The sequence below is a fragment of the Phoca vitulina genome, unplaced genomic scaffold (assembly GCF_004348235.1).
Source record: "Phoca vitulina isolate PV1807 unplaced genomic scaffold, GSC_HSeal_1.0 scaffold13, whole genome shotgun sequence".
NCBI lineage: Eukaryota > Metazoa > Chordata > Mammalia > Carnivora > Phocidae > Phoca > Phoca vitulina.
In genome coordinates this window covers 44,232,858-44,253,779 of record NW_022589716.1, presented here as the reverse complement: position 1 = coordinate 44,253,779, position 20,922 = coordinate 44,232,858, and positions in this window count along the sequence as shown.

Sequence of the window (20,922 nt, the reverse complement as noted above, 5' to 3'; positions counted from 1 at the left end):
AGGCAGTGGGTCCTTGGGGACAGCTTGAGCTGTGAGGTGTGAAGCCAGAGGGACCTGGGATTGAGCCCTTGTCCTGGCACTTTCCAGCTGTGTGAGCTTGGGAATGCTACTTAACCTCTCAGGTCAGCCCCTCTGTGGGCTACTCATCTCTCAAAGCCTCAAAACAGGGTGGCAGTGAGGATGTGAGGGCGTCCATGTGGGGAAGCCCCTGGCACAAAGCTGGTGCTGGGTGAGTATCAGGGAAGTTATGGGCCTGAAAGAGGGAGGGCCAGGCCCTAAGAGGGCCTCCTGGGAGGTCAGGAAGTTGAGGAGTGTCTGGATAGGAGTTTCTAAAGATGAGCAGAATGGGGGGTGATATGTGAAGGAGAAAGAGGTGCCTGGTTGGACCACAGCTCATCAGGGAGCGCCTTTGGCTGTGAGTGGGGAGGGGCTGGTAAGGGGCCAAGGACGTGGCCTGAAGCATGCAGACCAAACCATGGCAATGGGGAGCCATGGATGTTCTTGAGCAAGGGGACACCTGTCTTTCTTTGAAGTCAATTGTGATGCAAGAGTATGTACTTTCCGTAATGCCCCAAATTTTGGGGGGAGGGGTGATGGCAATATTCTTCTCAAAGATACTCTTGGGGGTCCATGGACAGGGCCGTGCATTGCAAATTGGGTCTGGGTCTTTTAAACTCAAATCCCCACTTGCCAACCTGGATGTCAAGTGCTTCCTACAATCTGCTGGGGAGAAAGGAGCCAGGCCTTTGGGGTGAAAGTGACTGGGAGTCAGATCTCAGCTCCACCCTTGTGTGGCCCTGGCAGAATTTTCCACCCACTTACTTCTTTGAGCCTTGGTTTCCTCATCCATAAACTTCACGGGGGACCCAGTATCTAGAAGTTTTGAAGTTTCGTTTCAGTGCAGGCCTATTCTAGTTTCTCATCTTCAAGGGCGAAAGCATTTTGTAAAGGAGGGGTGCGGGGGTGCTTGCCTCACCCCTACTGGGGGAGCGTGTGCCTTGAACTGTGATTCTATTTGTGGGGCTGGTTGGGAGGAGCGGGAGAAGGGGACCCTCCCGAGCTGTCCGGGGATGCTGCCACGAGGCAGAAATGCACAGACGGGATATGGGCTGAGTGTGTAGTATGCGCTGGGCCTCCCCCGGGCCCCCCAGAGCAGACACTTGAGGCAGAAGGGCTCTCTGCATGCAGCAGCGTGGAGAGCGGAGCCCATCGTACCAGAGGGAAATGCTCGCTTGGGAATGTGCGCTGTCTTTTAGGAATGATTTGGGGGCCATAAATTTTCGGTAGCAAAGCAATCCTCCAAGTTTTCATAATGCTGAAAAGTTTGGACTTGTCTTGAGGGGTAACAATTTCACCCAAGTGATGCACCAGCTCCAACTATTTGTTATTGCAAAGGTGGATTTTTTTCCCCTTAAGGTGGAATCCTCCTTGAATTTCATGCTCTGCTTTAACTTGTTTTATTTCACCCGGAACACGAATAAAAATAGCCCATGAGAGGTACAGATGGTGGAGGAAGGAAGGAAGGAGGGCAGAATGTTGGCTGAGCGTTTACTGTGTGCCAGGCCTGGCTCTGGGCCCACAGAGCTGACACCCCCCGCCGGGTCCCTGGCCTCGGCTGCTTCCGTCCAGCACCGGGAGGGGGGTTACCCCCCTCTGGCTCTGAACCCTCCGGGCAGCGCACCTTGCATGCAGCCATTTCACAGATGAGGAAAAGAAGTCTCCGGGGCATTTGGGAGCCTGTCCAAAGTCTCACAGGTGGGCATTTGGGAGCCAAGATTCAAACTCAGAGCTGTGTAACTTGAAAGTTCATTTTGGGGGAGCAGCAATCTATTCAGGGGCAAATCTCTTGAATCCCTACTGGGAGCTCACAATCCGAAGCTTATCTCCAGTGGCCAAGATAATGCTCTCTCCAGCTGAAGTGCCAACTTCGAGTGTGAACAAGACTGCAGGGAGGGGATGTTTGGCATAGTTGACTCCAGGGCTGGTCTGACGTCTCCTCGAGCACCCTAGAAGCCCTGTTTCCATGCCAACCGTTGCTGTGCCCCTTGCGGGCATTTTCCTCCACTCACTAAAGCAGGTCCTGAAAGGATGCCAAAGGGACCGCTTTCTGCTTTGAAGCAGGTCATTTGCATGCCATTTGCATATACAGTCATTTTTCTAGGTTCTCCCCAAACAGGGACTGACACAGTGCATGTGTTGTCTCCAGAACCCGACTTGACAGAATCAAAGGGCGTCAAAATCGTGCTGTGTGTTGACGGAGGGACTAAGGCAGCCAGGGCCCTGTGGCGGAGTGTGTGTCCTGGTCAGGCTTTCCCAAGGCAAGGGCAGCAGGTGGGTGTGAGGCCCAGACACAGGGCTGGGTTGGATGGAGAGGGCGGAGGGGGGAGCCCAGGGAAGGAAGAGTCATGCTCAGAGTCAACCAGAAGGTTCTCTGAGCAGAGCTGTTGAGACAGTCTTTGTAGTGGAAAACACTGCCTGTTACTAGGTGCTTTATATACGTTATCTATGGTCCCCAGTGTGGTTCTGCAACTCTGCAGGTCCGCAGAAAGTCACTTGCTCCTCGCCAGGTAAGAGGTCCACCGAGAGGTGGCGGCGTGTGGATGCCAGGAGAAGGGTAGGATCCTGGGAGCTCAGGAGGCCCGCAGAGAGCATGCCAGCATGGGGACAGAGCTGCGGAGGTGGGTGTGTGAGCTAGGGTTGCACAGCAAAGTGCCACAGGCCGGGCCACTCAACGACAGAGATTTATTGTCTCATGGTGCCAGAGGCCGGAAGGCAGAGATCAAGGTGATGGCAGGGTTGGTTTTATCTGAGGGCTCTCTCCTGGGTGTGTAGGCAACCATCTTTTCCCAGTGTCTTCACCTGGTCTCCCCTCTGTCTGTGTCTAGGTCCTAATCTCCTCTCCTGAGAAGGACACCATCAGGTTGGATTAGGACCTGCCTACGTGACCTCATTTTAACTTTAACCTCTTTCAAAACTATCTCCAAAGATAGTCACATTCTGAGGAACTGGGAGTTAGGACATCAACGTGTGGATTTTGGAGGAACACAACTCACCCCGAACAGTGGAGATTGTCATGTGGATATCAGTGGGGACGATGAGGAGTGGATGAGGAAGTAAGAGGGGATGTGGGGGAAAGCCTGATTCTGGGAGCTCTGAATGCCAAGCTGAGGGTCTGGTCTGCTACCATGTGATGGACACATGCCTCAATCCCCAAAGCAGGGAGACTAGCATGCAAAAGCCATTTGGAGCCAACCAGGCTGGTGCCAGCTGGATTGGACTGGGCCGGGGGTGTCTGGAGGAATGACCCTCCCTTTCATTAGCGACACATGACTCAAGTGTGGGGTCCTCCTCGTGCTGGCCAGTTTTCTAGGGCCTGATGGGTCTTCTAGTGTAGGGAAAGTCACTTGACTCTTAGCCTAGGTTCTCCCTAAAAGCAGAGCCTGAGGCAAGGGTTTGGGACCTGGTGATTTATTTTGGGGTGTGATGCCAGAGACTAGGAATGGAAGACCGGGGTGAATGAGGCAGAGAAGGGGGAAAGCCAGTCTAAGTTGCTGTTCCTGAACTAATCACTGCTGTAGGCAACTAGGGCCTGATTCTGCAGGTGGGTGACAATGGGTGGACTATACACCTTCCAAGCTGGCAACCAGTTATAACCAATGGAACCACCTGCTTCAGGGAGCCAGAGTCCCTGCTGACATTCATTTTTTTGACAGAAGTGACCAGTGCATCTTCCATGCCAAGCTCTGTGCTTTACCTTGCTGGGCACATGGAGGTGTGTGGAGACAATTCTGGGAGACAATTCTGGGAACAATCGGCATCCTTAGTGAGGAATGTCAGGAAGAGGCCTCTACAGACTACACGGTGGACGCAGCACAGGGACTTGTCACATCCTGGGGGAGGGAAGTGTCACAAAGGGGGCATGGATCAGAACCTTAGAGGAGGTGTAAGTGTGTTCCAGGGAGAAGACAGGCGTCCAGGCTGAGGGAGCGCGGATGGGGGTGACTGTGGCTACCCTCCACCCTCCAAATCTGAAATCCAGCATGCTCCCATTCTTCTTGGGCACACTGACAGACCCATCTCTTAGGCCAGCTTGCAGTTAGCAACTGTGTTCCAGCCCCTGGATGGGGGGCACAAGTGATGCATGCCAGTTGCAGGTCTGTCCTCCTCCTTCACACGGTTTGCCTCAGCTCACTGGCTGGATGATGCCAGGGCAGGTTCCAGGCCACAAAGATGCTGGTGGTGCACAAGATAGAAGGAACCTGGGGCCCCAAGTGACTGTGTGGAGCCTAGCTCCATGGCTAAACCTCCTTGAACCATGACAAGAGTGAGAAATAGACCTTTATGGCGATGAGCCATGGAGACTTTGGGCTGTTTGTTACAGCTCTCTGTCTTCCCTTACTGATACAGAAATTGGTCATTTGAAGTGCAGTGTTAGCATAAGAACCTAAATATATGGCATTGGCTTTGCTATTGAGTGACTGGGTGGAAACTGATAATAAGAGTCTTTGAAATCTGCTGGTCCATGTTATAAAGTGGCAAAATCCTTGGGAGGACTGCTGGCTGGGCTGGCTTGGGAGGCAGAGCACTTGGCTGCTGAGCCTATAGCTCTAGGTGTGGTGGTTGCAAAGAAGCGTCTTGGCCCCTACAGGCTGCATTTGCAAGGTATTACAGGAAAGAGATGAGCTCAGGAGAGGAGCAGCTGGTTTGAGGCAGAAACAATAGAAATAAAGAAGGATTTATTTTCAGGGCTGGAAAAGCCAACTGCATCTGGATCTGCAACAGTAGGAGATTAAGATTGAGAAAAACCTCAGGCCACTGTGAAGCCCAGGTGAAGGATGTGACATTGCCACTCAATTACAATAGCCTCAAGGTTGTCATGATTAAGTGGGGAGGAAGAGGCAAGAAGAGGGAGAAAAATAAATGTGGCTCTGGGCGTGATGGTTGGCTCTTAGAATAGACTAGAAGCAGTAGATTAGAAATTTAGGATTGGAGGGAATTACATTGCCAAAGAAACAATGATCCTAGGCGAAAAAGAGTCTTTGAAGTTTAATATATCCTTTGGGCCCCCAGCTCTCCACGAACAGGAAGCAGGGCTCTGGAAACTCTACAGTGGGCAACAGGGTGCTCTACCTTACCCCCTACAGGGTGGATCCAGGGGACACAGAGAAAGATGGACAAGGAGTTCTCTAAGAAAGCATAGCCAGGGTCAAGTCAGGGGACATCCGTGGCAATCCCTGCCTTACACTGGTCAGTGGACCACTTGCTTCTGGCGTCTCCCATTCTTCTCTCTTCTGAATGGGAGTTTTCACTGGGGTTATCTTACCCCTGCTCCATCATCACACACACTCTGTGTGTGTGTGTGTGTGTGTGTGTGTGTGTGTGCAACAAATATGTTTTCTCTCTAGTTCATGGGCCATCAGACCATGTGATTGGATGGGACCTTGGGCTGTCTCCTTGAGGGGAGGGTGAGTTTTTTCTATGTGTAGAAGGAGGGACATTCATGGATATGTGTTGGCCAAAGGGGCAGACTATGGCAGCGACTACTAAGTGTACAAAGTCATCTGTGTCCCTTCCTGTCTTCCAGGGCACTCCACAAGGCCATGTTCCCTTTCAGTCAGCTGGCCAAGTAACCGAATTATGGCCAAAAGAATGTGGGCAGAGAGATGCACACCCCTGATGCTTGGCTCCCCAAACCCTGCATTATCTTCCACATGTCCTCTGTTTTCATGGGTGATGCCAAGGTGATGCTGGTGGCCATGCGTTGGAAGTGGAGATGTGCACAGATGACTGCATGGGGAGTTGAACCCTCAACACTGTACATTGGAGGTGGCATGAGTGAGAAATAAAGTTCAGTTATTGAATCTGCTGTGACTCGGGGGCTCTTTGTTACAGGATTAACTTCTCCTGACTAACACACACACCTATCTTGGCCCCCTCCCAACTGGCTGATCTGTCAAAGTCATGTTACTCTCCTGCAGAAAACTCTGGGATGGAGCCATGGTTCACTGGGCGGCCAGAAACCTGAACACAGCCCATGGGGCCTGCATGCCGGCCCTCTCCTGTCCTCCTGACCCTTCTTCCCCTTGCTCTCTGTTCTTGGGTCACAGTTTTCTTTTCCTCAAATATCCCACTCTGTCTTCTCCCTCAGGTCCTTCATCCTATGCTTGAACATCTCCTGCCCTGTTTTGTTGTGCTCACCCATTATCCTTCAGACCTTATCGCAAACATCATTTCCTCAGGGAAGGATTCCTGGCATCCTTCAGACTGGATTCAGGCCCGCCATACATCAATTTGCGGACCTTCGTTACAATCGCCCAAAAGAAGCCCTGGTGTGGCCAGAAGAGAAATGTTTTGGAAGTTGTGTTAATTAGATGCTGTTAACTGCCCCTTATCTTTCACATTCCCCCTCCCTGCTAACAGAGCCCCAGTTTGGTTCAGAGGACCTTGTGCCCCTGGGGCTCTTCTCCCAGACCCCCTTCCTGCCACAGTTGGCCGTGGGACCCAGTGCTGCTCGATAGGATCTAAATGGGAGTCCCCTTGGTGGGTTCTTAAAAGGCATTGTTTTCCTAAAAATGCCAGCATAGGCCTTTCCCCCTTCACCCTCCCATCTTCTTCCTTTCCTGCGTGAGGATGAGCACCACATGCTAAGGACGGTGGGCCAGGAGCTGGAAGGAGCCTGTGTCCCTGATGACTCCCTCTAGCAGCCGCCCAGCCCTTCCGAGAAACCCAAAACCCTGTTTGGTCAAGCTTGTAAATGGGGTTTGTTACATGCAGCTGAACACGATCCTATGCGCAAGGCTTTTAGGGGCTTCACAGAGTGGACAGGAAGCCTGGAGAACTGTGCCGGGACAGAGAACACAGCCCTGTCAGGACCGCAGGGACTGTGTTAGGACACTGCTCCTGAGGTTCCTGGAATGAATCCGTACATCCTTGCCTCTCAGGGTTAGCTTCAGATCCAATGTTCCGGGCAGGACAACCTGGTCCCACGCCTGGATGGTCAGAGTAAGGCGAGGGAATGCCCAGGTCCTTGGAATCCTACAGTGAGAGGCCACATCCTGACCATCACCTGCTACATACTCTCAAAACTCCCTGTGCTTTCATTATGGTGACACTAAACCAAAGGCCCCCGTAATCGCGAGGCTGGGGGTGGTGGTGCAGCACAGAGCCCGAGAGAGGGGGAAAAGGGGAATGGGCTGGGGCAGGCTCCCAGGAGGAGGGAGTCCTGGGTGCCACACCTTTTTTTTGAGATATAATTGACATGTAACATTACATTAGGTTCATTGGTACAACAAAATGATTCAATATTTGTATATATGTGAAATGATCACCACAAACAGGTCTAGTTAACATCCATCACCACACAATTTTTTTTTACAATTTTTTTCTTGTGGAGAGAACTTTTAAGATCTACTCTCTTAGCAACTTTCAAACATGGAACACAGTATTATTTATTTTTTAAAAAAGATTTTATTTATTTGTTCAACAGAGAGAGCAAGAGAGCACAAGCAGGGAGAGCAGTAGAGGGAGAGGGAGAAGCAGTCTCCCAGACTCGTGGGGCTCGATCCCAGGACCCTGGGATCATGACCCAAGTTGAAGGCAGACGCTTAACCATCTGAGCCCCCCAGGCGCCCCGCAACACAGTATTATTAACTATAGTTGCCACACTCTACATGACATCCCCATGACTTATGTGTTTGATAACCGGAAGTTAGTATCTTCTGACCCCCTTCACTCATTTTGCCCACCCCTACCTTCCCACCTCTGGCAACCAGCACTCTGTTCTCTTTATCTACGAGTTCAGTTCTTTGGGTTTTTTTCAGATTCCATAAATAAGAGAAATTGTATATTTATATTTTTCTGACTTATTTCACTTAGCACACTGCCCTCAGGGTCCATCCATGCTGTGGCAAATGGCAGGATTTCCTTCTTTTCTATGGCTGAGTACTATTCCATTGTACATATGTACGTACCCCATCCTCTTCATCCATTCATTCATTGATGGACACTTAGGTTATTTCTATGACTCAGCTATTGTAAATAATGTTGCAGTGAGCACGGGGGTGCAGGTATCTTTTCAAATTCATGTTTTCATTTCCTTTGGATAAGTATCCAGAAGTGGAATTGTTGGATCATATAGTAGTTCTGTTTTTTAGTTTTTCCACTTTTTTCCACAGTGGCCGCACGAATTTACATTCACACCCACAGCGCACGAGGGTTCCCCTTTCTCCACATCCTCACCAACACTTGTTATTTCTTGTCTTTTTGATATTAGCCACCCTAACAGGTGTGAGGTGGTATCTCGTGGATTTGATTTGCATTTCCCTGATGATGAGTGATATGGAGCATCTTTTCATGTACCTGTTGGCCATCTGTAGGTCTTCTTTGGGAAAATGTCTGTTCTGATCCTCTGACCTTTTTTTAACTGGATTGGTTTTTGTTTGGTTGGGTTTTTTTGCTATTGGATTATAGGAGTTCTTTATGTATTTTGGATATTAATTCCTTACCAGATATGTGATTTGCAAATATTTTCTTCCATTCAGTAGTTTGCCTTTCCCTCTGTTGATGGCTTCCTGCGCTGTGCAGAGACATTTTAGTCTGACGTGGGTGGGCACACTTGGAATGCCCACCTGCTGCTTGTGCTGCTGCCACATTCCAGAGACTTCCCCCAGGGTTGCCTCCCTCCCCAGAGTTGGCTTTCCTCACTATCTGTCCACTCCTAGACCCTACCAGCCCCACAGCCTTGGCCACCCTCCACACGGAGGGCTGCAGGGGGCTCTGGATTTGGAGACGGGTTTCCTGGGCCCTCCCATTTCTCAAATGACAAGTGCCAGAACCAAGAACCGGCGGGCAGGGAGGTTGGCAGTGGGGTGAGTGGTCAAGGTGCCAGTTGAGGTGTTGATTCTGGCCTTCAGTCCTGGCTCTGTCGTGTGTGCTCCAGACATGTCAGCGCCCATCCTGAGAGCCAGCCTGCCTGATCCGCCGTGCCGTAGAACAGAGCTCTCTCCCCTGTGCTCTCCACCATGCTTGCACCAAGTGATTCCTTCAAGGGCAGGCCCGTCGTCCTGTACCCACCACCACGCAGTTCTGGGTCCCCACTGTGTGCCAGGCTCTCTGCACATGTTGGAAAGGCCCTTTTGGAGCCGATCTTCCCCAAGGGGAGCAGGTGTCTCACACCACACACACACACACACACACACACACACACAACACGAATAGACACATGGGCACAGCCTGTGGGGATGTGGGGAGGGCTGTGGAGACAGTGATAGGTGGTGTGATGAGAGAGATGTGCCTAGAGTAGAGACAAGAGTGTTTCTGGGACAGAGCCCAACTGGGCCAAGACCCTGAGTCTGGGGGAGTGAGCTCTACCTGTATTTGAGGAACTGAGTGTGGGCCAGTGTGGAAGAAGCACATCCAGGGAGGAGACTAGGTGTCAGGGGGTAACATAGCCAGATCAGGTGAGCTTTCCTATGAGTAAAATGGGAGCCATAGCAGGTTTGGGACTAGGGCATGTGGCAGTGGACCTGGTGGGAAGTCATGGGTTAAGGAGAAACGTAAAATCAGTGATTTACATAACTTAGTGATACTTTGGGGAGGGTGAGAGGAGATGAAGGAGTCACAGGTGGCCTGGACCTCTTGGTGATTGGAAGTGCCATTTCCTGAGACGTGGGAAAGAATGAAGTATGAACAGATTTATAGTTCAGTCTGGAACATGAAAGATGAGAGTTGCCTCAAGGGGAGAGGAAAATAGGCATTTGGATATGTAGGTCTGGGGCTGGGAAGAGATCTCCTTGTCCTCTCACCTTTATTCCTTCCATAAACACCTCTTGGGAGCTTCTTTGTGCCTGTTTTTGAGCTGAAGATGGCAAGAGAGCTCCTTCCAGGACTTCTAAATTTGTGGTCCACTGGGGCCCCTGTGTACCTCTTCAGCATCACATGATCCAGACTTAGCTGCTGTGATGAATAGACCCCCAAACACAGTGGCAAATACGTCAGAGTGAGTGAGATGGAAGACATGGCAGGGTTTGGGAGCGGGGTTGTTTACTCCTCCCACTTTATGGTCCACTGAGGCATTCGGGGTTGGGAGGGAACTCAGGCACCCTCAACACCTCCATTTCAATTTCACCTCATTTCTATTCAAGGGGAATATTTCCATGTTCACCTTCCCCGAGCCAGCTGAGAAGGGCAAGGGCAAGGGGATGAATGTCCATTTCTTTCCTGGGGGCCACTAGAAGGGGCACACATGTCTTTGGCCGACCTCCCACTGGCCAGGATTTAATCTAATGCCCTCAGATCTATGCTGCAAGGGAAGCGGGGAGAGACAGGCTCTGGGGAGATGCCAGGGCAGCTGTGTCCCCAGATAACCTGAGAGGATTCTTACGGTCAGGAAGAAGGAGAGTGTGGAGACTTTTGGACAGCCCATGGTCTCTACCTTGAAGTCTGGATGTTGAAAACCATGCAGTGCCTCGACGAGGAAATCTCCCACATGGTGTCCCAAGACAATGTGAGTGGAGCATTTTGAAGTAGTGGGGGCCCTCTGGGAACCAAAGTGGGTGGCTCATTTCAGCATGCTGGTTGGCTTCTTCCTCACTCCGGGCAGTCCAATTATGGAAACTTAGAGATTCTGTTGCAAGCCTTCACCAGGCAGTGCCCCTAAATCCCTTTGGCGGGTACTCCTCCAACCTGACTTGCACACCCCCCCGATGGGAAGCTCACCCCCCTACGGGCACCCTCTCCATTCCTCTGGACTCCCTGACTGGGAGAAAACAATCCTCATAGGGAGCTCTGATGTCCCCCTTGGCCATCCACCCAAGCTGTCAGTCCCGGCTCTGCCCTCTGCTCTCTGCTTGCCCCAGAAGAATCCTGCAGAAATTTGAGGTCAACAAGAGAAGTCATCCAAAGCTGCTTTTCCACCAGTAAAAGAGAAATGTATGGCTGTGCAAGACTCCTGGGGCAATCGAGTCCTCATGGCCAGCCCCTCCTCCCAAATGCTATGTGTTGTGATGATGAGAGGCATGATGGGCGGTACAGTATCCAGTTGAGGGACCTTGGGTAAGTTGCTTCACCTCAGTGAGCCTCAGCTTCCCTGTTTGTGAATGTGAGCCAGCAGTGTAAGGGCCGGGTCTGAGTGCCACCTCTGCCGTTCACTAGCTCTGGACCCGACGCCAAGTGCAATACCTGTCTGGGCCGCAGTTACCCCACCTTTAAAGTGGAGGTAACAGGGGATGGTACCGACCTCACTGAGGTCTCAGGAGGCTTGAAGAAGCTCAAGCTTCTGGAGAACTCGGCAGCGACTAACCACAGTAGGAGACGTCAGACTGATGCCCCCTGGGAATATTAACCAGTTCTTTTCTCCCAGATAGCTCATGCTACCGCTTAGCCCTTTCCTGCCTCGTCCTCCTTGCCCTTAGTTCAATGAGCCAGTTATTTCCTGGCTTTGACTTTCAAAATCCTAGACCCACAGGCAAAGGAAGATCTTGCGGGAGGCCTATAAAAAGCTAGTGAGAGTTTACTCTGGGCTGGAGCTCCTCCAATGGCTCTGCACACATCATTCCCTGGCACCCTGATGCCAACCTATGAGGCACGTGCTCAGTTATCCCATTTCACAGATGAGAGAGGTTATGTGTGCTGTGCAGCTCCCAGCCGTGGGTCCCCACACACAGTGAGATTTCCCCACGCTATCGCCAGGGGTGGAGAGGGGAGGAAGACTCAGGAGGGAGCCGGGCCCCAGCCCCAGATGTGCTGGGGGTCTAGTGGGCCCTGGGAGCAGACGGGGCTTGGCCTGCCACCCGCAGACGAGAGCAGGTGTCGGTGGGGTCTCCCCTGCCAGGCGGAGTGCCAGAGCGGCAGGAGACCAGGAGAATGCACGCAGGGGCTGCAGGGCTGTGGAGAGAGGCCGGCCTTGTCTTCTGTGTGGTGGTGGGTGGGGGGGAGGTGGGCTGCAGGAGTCCTGCCAAAGGCAGCCCTCGGTTGACTGGTTCATACGTCCAGGGCTCCTGGTGAAAGACGGGTGTACCCAAATTGGTGGAGATCTCACTTCTGTCAGAGTAGGAGTCAAAAAATGAATTTGAGATATAAAAAAAAAAAATCTTTAAAAAAATTTCTTGAGCATCTGACACTGTGGATTGAATGTCATCCAGGCTCCATACTCAATATACGTCCACGATTATGGTCTTCTCGCCGTTGTTGCCCAGCTGAGGCGGGGAGACGAGACACTCGTGTTTGTGTGTGCATTTGGCACGCATGCGTGTGTATGTGCAGGTGCGCACGTCCGTGTGTATGTATGTCTTGGTACGTGTGCCTCTCTGTAGGTGTGCGTGTGTGTGTGCCTTGTGCATGCGTGCCTTTCCCCCAGTGTGTTGCCTGCACCAGCCTGACCGCGCACAGCCGGTCCCCCATCCCAGCCCCCAGAATGCCGTTTTGTTTCTCACCCTTTCATATTCAAATGTCGGCCTGGCTCCCAGCATGCCCTGGGGATTTATGGCCTGATTGTGTATTGTTGGAGTCTGGTGAGTGGGTGAGCTCATCATTTGGCTTGTGATGGTAATTCCTGCCTGAGCCTGGGGGCCCCCCATCTGCTTCAGAGGGGCTTGCTTGTGTCCATGTCCCTTGTTGCTAGGTGCCCAAGCCATCCATTCAATCCAGAGATATGGAATAATACAAATACCAACAATAGCTAACATTTCTTGATTGGGGGTTGACTCTGTGCCAGATGTGGTTCTAAGGCCTTTGCATGTTCTACCTCATTTGAGCTCCATTCTACTGGATGGGGAAACTGAGGCAGAGGAAGCCGCCCAAGGGCAGATGGCCGCCACCACCCTGACCCGCCATCCATCCTCAGGCAGCCTGGTGTCAGCCCCATTTTCCACCCCGGCTCCCTTTCCCTCCTCTGGGCCATTTGGCCCCATCATATGGCTGGCCTCAGGGCTGGCCTCCTCCCTTGCATCCCAGGCCCTGCTGGAGCCGCAGGCCTGCTTCGTGGAGGCTCCCCCATCCTCAGCACAGCTGTTGGGACGCCCTTCCTAAAACTTCCACCCCTCTTCACTTAGGCCTCCCATGCCTCCCCGTTGTGCTTGAGCCAAAGCTCAAATTTGTCCTGGCATTTAGGGCTCCACTAGAACCTGGTCTTGTCCCCCTGCATCAGCAGGGTTGTCCTGGGGCAGGTAGAATAGGCAGAGGGCAGAGCTGGGACCAGTACTGAGCTCCGCAGTGGGAAAGGCAAGCAAGTGGGCTGCTGGGAGCTTTGAACTTGGAGCTGACCCAGGTATCCATGGTAAGAGGTGGCCATTGAGGCAAGAGCAACGGGGGACACTCAGCCTCAGATGGCTCTATTGGAGGCAGCTCAGGCACTACTATTCCTCCACGCCCTGGGCCTCTCTGACCTCAGATGCCCCTGCTCCACCCTTGCCTGCAGGAGTAGGGGAGGAGAGGGGATCTCCATAGGTCCACGCTGTGAGCCCCACAGAAGCCAGAGATTCACTCACCCAAGGGGCTGGGTGGCATCGTGCTTACAGTAGCCGTGGGGTGGATGGAAAAATGGGGTGGGCTGGAGCTTTGGAGTCATACACTCCTGGCTCCTCTCTCCTTTCTCTGCCAGCTGCAAGCCTCCTGGCACCTTAGTTTCCTCATCAGAGAAATGGGACAATACCACAGCATCATGGTTACTGCTAATGCCGAGAGCTTCCAAGAAGGGCCTGCATTTGAGAAGGGCTAATTCTTCTTTTAAAATAAAAAATGGTATTTCTACAAAAGGCAGATTGATCTCCTGTGCCTTTGGGACCCCCGTTTTTCTCTGTGGAGTCCCGGGACACTGTCTCCTTTTGCCTCTGCGATCTCTCCGAGCCTGTTTCCCCCCAGCACAGCGATAGCCCTGCTTCCTTACGGCGCTCCAGGGTTAAGGCGGATAAAGCTGTGAGCACACGGCAGGTGCTGACCCCCCTTGAGTGTGCTTCTTCCCACCAGCCAGCCTGCCCGCCTGCAGAGAGGTGCCTTTGCCGCTCCACTGGTGGAGGAAAAGGGCTTAGGAATCTTGTTACTGTTGGGTGGGTCCAGCTCCCAGACAAGACAGTGGGAATCGCATTAACCTTGGCCAGGGAGATCAGCATCTGTCCAAACAGTGGGGACTGCTGCCCGCGGCCTGGGCGTCTGAAGCATCATCCCACATCACACGCTCCCTCTCAAATACTTACCCAGCAGACTGGCCTGGCCAGGCCCGCCCTCTCTGGCCTCAGTCTTCCCATCTGTACAAGGGCCTCAGCTTGCCTGCTCTAGATCATACACCCAAAATGGTTTCTCCCAAAGCTCTGGATTTTGAGCTAAGAATTGCAAGGATGGCCCACACCCCAGCAATCCTGCTCACTTTGGGTATGGGGAAACCTAGGCCTGATGAGGGAAGATGAGTCATCCAAGGTCACCCAGGAAGCCAGTGGCAGGGCTGGGACTCAGAGCCAGGTGTTTGAGCTTGGGGAGGAGTCCAGGTGCCATTAATGCCAGGAGAGTAGGTTAGGGCCACCGGCTCTGCTGCGGAGCCAGGTGTCCACACTGGGTAAGGAGGAGTCTCCAGCATGGCTCTCGCAGCCAGAGGCTTTTGAGGAGGGTAGTCCAGCTGAAGGAGGGCCTCAGCAGGCCCTTACTTGGGCACCATCCTCGGTGCCTTCTGACTGCAGGACCAGCCAGGCCTCCGAGGCTGTTGACGGTGGGCCCAGCTCACCTCTCCACGGCCATCTCCGGATGTGCTGGAAGCTCCAGCCCTGCTGAGCTAGGCACCTGCCTGGGGCACAGCCTGCATTTCCTCATCTCCAGGCCTCTGCTGTGCTCATGTTGCTCTCAGGCCTGAAGAGCCCCTTCCCTCGGACAAGGCGCCTTTTCCAATCTCATTACTTACCCTGCTTTCTCCCTCCTTCTACTCTGGCCTCTTCACTGTTCCTTGCAACTCATCCTACCTCAGGGCCTTTGCACTTGCCATTCCTTCTCCTTGGAGTGCTAATTCCCCAGGGGTCCTTAGGGCTTGCCCCTTCATGTCACACAGACCTCCACTCAAATGTTCCTGTCACGAGGACGCCTTCCTTACAACAACCCCATGGTCACTTCTGTTCTCTACCCTGCTTTCTTTGTCTCTATGTATATTTGTTTCTTGATATATATTTATATTTGTGTATTTACCTGTCTTCTGTGCATGAGTGTGAGGTCCAGGAGGGTAGGGACTGCATCTTATTCACTGCTGAATCCTTAGTGCCTGGCACAAAGTAGGCCGAATGAGTAAACAGCTGTTGAATGAATGACTGAATGACCTTCCAATGTGGCCCTCATCAAAATGCCTTGTCACAGGAGGGGTTTTAAAAAAAAATGCCTTGTTACAATATTTCTATATGTTTCTCTCACTAAGCAAACTGGGAACTTCTTTAGGATAGGGACAAGTATTGCCTCTCTGTGTCCCCACTCTGTTTCCCCAGGCCTGGGCCAGAGCACATGCTTGAGAATCAACAATAAATAAAATTGATGTGGCAGCTTGTTTGCAGAGACAGCCACCACAAGTCCCCCCCATCCTTGTGCCCAGGCCCCTCTGCAGCGGGGCTTGTCCCCTCCCTGTACCTCCCAGAGGGGAATCTATTTCCCCTCTCTTTGGCCATGTGATTTCTTTGCACACTTGAACGTGGCAGAAGCGATGGTTGTATTGGTTCTGAGGCTGCGCCTTAAGAGGTCTTGTAGCTCTGTTCTCATGTCCTCTTGGAACGCTGCCCTCGGACCGCTGTTAACTGAAGCTGGCTGCCCCCTGGGGGGCCATGTGGAGGGGAACTGGGGGCACCCCCATGTACAGAAGCTGGCCTGCCCACTGGGGCAAGGGGAACAGAGGCTCCAGCCAACAGCCAGGGGCAATTACCTCTGGAACCATCTAGCTGAACTGAATGGAGCTGCAGGAGTGAGCCCAGCTGAATGAGGACATGCCGAGATTTGCCAACTCACAGGACAGCAAGAAATAATAAATCATTTTTGGGAGCCACTACATTTTGAGGTAGTGTTTCTTACACAGCAATGAATAACTGATAACACCAACTTCCCTGATTAAAATTCCAGACATCCAAGAAATCCTGAGACAGATGTGGGACAAGTCGGCTTTGGAAGAGTGTCCAGATTCCGATGGGAAGCAGGTCTAGCAGGTCTTCCAAAGGAGATCCGGAGATCTGATTATTCACGAATTCATTCATTTGGACCCATTTTCTGCCCATCTCAGTGCTGTAAGCTAGAGATCTAGAGATGGACTCTCAGCCTCTACCCTTAAAGTGCTCCCCATCTCATGAAGGAGGCAGACAGAAAAGCCATCACTGACAGTGTGAGGTAGTTAGGGCTGTGCTGACAGCAAGGATGATTATGATGATATTAGGGAAATATAATAATAATAATGTAAGCTCACTATGTCCCAGGTACATTTCTAAGCACTTTACTTGTACTATCTCATATAATTTTCAAACTAGCCCTAGGAGGGAAGTCTTATTCTTTTCATTCGTGTTTTACAGATGAGGAAACTGAGGCACAGAGAGATTAAGAAACTTTCCTTGGATTAAGTGGTGGATCATCTCAGAGCAATGAGGGAATTTAGAGAAGGGAGTGATTATACCTGCCAGGTGGGTAGGGAAAGGCTTTTCTGAAGAGGGGCCATTTGTCTTGGCCTTTGAAGGATGCATAGGAGTCCACCAGGCAGAGAAATAGTGGGAACAACATGTGCAGGCCTGAGGCAAGATGAAGAAGCCAGAGTCAGCCCAGCCCAGGGCCCTGCACTGGAAACCATGGCATTTTACCTTGTCCCCTGGCACAGGAGCCAGGCAAGGGAGCGAGCCATAGCCCAAGAGACAGAAGCAGAGGGCTTGCAGGATCCAGGTGGGTGGCACGTGGCCTGAGACAGCATCTCAGCAAACGAACCCCGGTCTGAGGGAAGTGACAGTGGGGCCGCTCAGACACACTCCTTCCCCAGACACCCCAGGATCCTGGTCCTCTGTGAGGGGCAGCCCCTCTGCCCGAGACACACAGGGACAGGGGAGAGAAAGCCTTGGAGGCTGGGTCCCATGCTGAAGAGTAGTACAGAGGATGCAACTTGGGGAGACTCGTCTGTTATGTATTCACTATTTATTTAACACTTTGATATAGGGCATATATGGTTTTTCCTTCAAACTAGGACACTTGGAGAACAAATGGGGCACTATTAATAGTTGCCCTGGGATGAGAGGCGTAAATCAGGACATACAGTCACACAGCATACGTGGCACCTGCCGTGAGCTTTACAATTATTAACTCGTTTAATCCTCTTGACAAATCTCATAAAGGGGTTTGCTATCCCCCCCATTTACCAGATGAAGAAGCACAGAGAAAAGAAATTCACATACATTGGCACTTACTCTTTGTTGGGCGCCGAGCCACACCATTTCACAGAAATCTCTCTAACCCTGACCACAGATCTGTAAAGGACATTTGGGGAACTCCATTCAGAGATAAAAAAACAGGGTCTGAGACCCAACCCAAGTGCAAAGGACCCCCAATCTCAACTTCTCTCTGCCTGACTGGCTCTCCTTGGAACATACATACCAACCCTAACCTCCTGCTTGCCTACTTTTTTTCTTTTCTTTTCTTTTTCACACATCCCCCCCACCCCACCCCCTGCCAGGGGGATTGTAGCCCAATGAGAGGTGTGTCTCCAGCAGAAGAATGCATGTGTTCTTTTAGGTGGGACGGGAACAGTAAGAGGAGGAGGAGGGGCCTGGTTTGTTGGGCTGGGGCTGTGGGTGGGTTGGAGGGAGTGGACATTTGGCGGTGGAATGGCCAAGTTGGATCTTTAGGCTCAGGCGCTCTGTCTTTCTCTGTGTTCTTCTTCTTCTTTTTGGTTTTTCTAAAGATTTTATTTATTTGTCAGAGAGAAAGAGAGAGAGAAAAAGAGAGAGTGGACACAAGCAGGGAGAGGGAGAAGCAGACTCTCTGCTGAGCAGGGAGCCTGATGTGGGACTTGATCCCAGGACCCCGGGATCATGACCTGAGCCGAAGGCAGATGCTTAACCGACTCAGCCACCCAGGCGTCACTCTCTGTCTCCTTCTGTCTCTCTCTCTCTCTTTCTCTCTCAAGGAAGCAGGTGCACAAAGAATGCCTGTGTGGACGGGGCAGACTTTTCGAAGGGATTCCACCACTCAGGACTGGGTTCTGGCTGCCTATCTCTTCTGCCAGTCACTGACTCGCTGTGTGACTTTGTGCAGGGCCCTTCCTGATCTAGGCTGCACTCAGTGTCCCATCTGGAACTCCAGGAACAGAGACTCCAGGCCCTCTTAGAGCCTTGGGTTCTGTAGCTGGCTGTGCAGTGGTTGGGGACTCTGGATTCAGGGCCCGGTGGCCTGGCTTCAAATCCAGGCTCTGCCTTTTCAAACGTCTGACCTTGTGGCAAGTTATTTAACCTACCTTTATGTGCTCATCTTGAAAACGGAATGATGGCAAAGATGATGATGATGATGATGATGATGCTTCATTAGGCTGCTGTGCAGGTTAATCAGTGAATATATGACAAGTGCTTAGAGCAGTGCCTGAAACAGAGGAGGGGCTGTGTTGCATTTGTTACTATTATCTTCTAGGGTGAACATAAGAAACAGAGACTCAAAGGGAGGGGTCCAGGGTGAGCACAGGAGGGAGTGTCTGGCTGTGGGCAGGCCCAACACAACCTTGCAGCGAGAACAGACAGGACATTGTGCACTGGTGGGAGCCTGGCAGGCTGAGGGAGCCATGCCCGGGCACCTGCTGGGAACAAGGGTGACCGTGGAGGGTGGGGAGTGGGCAGGGTGCCCAGGAATCTGGTCTCACTTGCTGTGGCCAGAGCTGGAGGGACCACAGCCCCCGGCCAGCCCGGTAACTGTCCAACCTCAGCCATTTGGGCGCCACCCTGGAGATTTTTACCTTATGAGTGAACATTACTATAATTTATTTCACGCTTGTCTTAATTTTAAATTTATTTTTTAATTTAATTTTTTTTCAGGATCTGAGTTATGCTCACATGGTTCAAAAATCAAAAAGTTTAATAAACACTTTGGGGAGAGTCTGCCTCCAGCCCTTTCTCCCACCACCTGGCCCTTCCCCACAGGCCAGGCTATTATGCTATGTCAATAAATATAATGTATGCATTTGATATATTTTAAAGACAATACAAAGCATACAATGCACACTGTCCTACCACATGCTTTTTTTGCTTCATATTTTTTTATTTTTTTAAAAGATTTTATTTATTCACTTGAGAGAGAGAGGGAGAGAGAGAGAAAGAAGGAGCAAGTAGGGGGAGGTGCAGAGGGAGAAGGAGAAGCAGGCTCCCCGCTGAGCAGGGAGCCTGATGTGGGGCTCAATCCCAGGACCCTGGGATCATGACCTGAGCCAAAGGCAGACGCTTAATCAAGTGAGCCACCCAGGCGCCCCTCACTTAATATTTTCTAAAGCAACTTTTCTACTTAGGTGGATCTAAATGACAAAAGACAGCACCACTTCTTGTAAACAGAAGTACCCATGACTAGAAACACATGGGAATAGAGCAAGGCCAATAAATCCCAGCAGCATCCTATTGTCAGTGGGAATCCTGAGTTCAAAGTCTGCCTTCTCTCTGTCCCAGCTGGACCAGGAAATGTTAGAAGTTGAGACACTCAGCACCAAGCTAACACCTGTTCTGTGAGATCATCAAAAGGACTAAAAAGATTTGGATGGGAAATTTCTTTCTCACCTTGGAATTCGGTGTATTTAATACAGCATTGCCTTTCTATATTTTTTCTTGATCAATCAATCTAGCAGTTTTTCCATTTTGTTGAACTTTTTCAAAGAACTGGGTTTTGGTTTCATTGATTTTCTCTATTTTTCTATTTTCTATTTCATTAATATCCTTTCTAACCTGTATTGTTTCCTTCCTTCTGCTTGGTTTATGTTGAGTTTGCTCTCCTTTTCCAGGTTATCCATAATAACCTATATAGATTAGTTTTTGATAGGAAGTCTTTCTGCTTTTTGAATCTAGGCATTTATAACTATGAATTTCTTCTAAGCACTGCTTTAGCTGCATCCCATATGTTTAGGAATGTTGTATCTTTGTATTCATTCATTTGAAATAATTTTTATTTTATTCAAAATATTTTCTAATTTCCCCTGTCATTGGAAAGGAGTGTGTTGTTTCATCTCCACATAGTTGTGGAAATTAATATCCACATATTTTAATTTCCACAAATTTCTTTCTGACTTCAATCTATTGTGATTGGAGAACATAGTTTGTATAATTTCTATCCTTTCAAATGTATTGAGATTTGTAACATATCATATATCTTAGAGAATGTTCCATGTGTACCTGAGAAGAACATACATATCCTACTGGGTTGGGTGGAGTATTGTAGATGTCTATTAGGTCTATTTGATTTGTAGAGATGTTCAAACATTTATTTCCTTTTTGATTTTCTCCCTTGTTGTCCTATTCATTATTGAAAATAGGATATTGTAATTTCCAGTTATTATTGTTGAATTGTCTATTTTTCTCATCAATTCTGTCACTTTTTCCTTTATGTATTTTGGGGCTCTGTTATTAGGTCCATATATGTTTTTAATTGTTATACCTTCTTGATGGACTGACCTTTCTTATCCTTCTTTATCTCTAACAAAATTTTTTTTCTTTTAAAGTCTATTTTGTCTGATATTACCATTCCAGCTTTCTTATGGTTGCTGTTTGCATGATTTATCTCTCCCCATCCTTTCACTTTCAATATCTTAGTGTCTTTCAATCTGAAGTGTTTTTCCTACAGATGTCATAGAGGTAGAACTCATTTTTTAAGTCCAATCTGACAACCTCTGCCTTTTGATTGGATTGTCTATTACCATCACATTTATTGGTATTACTGGTGTCATTGGACTTATGTCTGCCACTTTACTTTTTG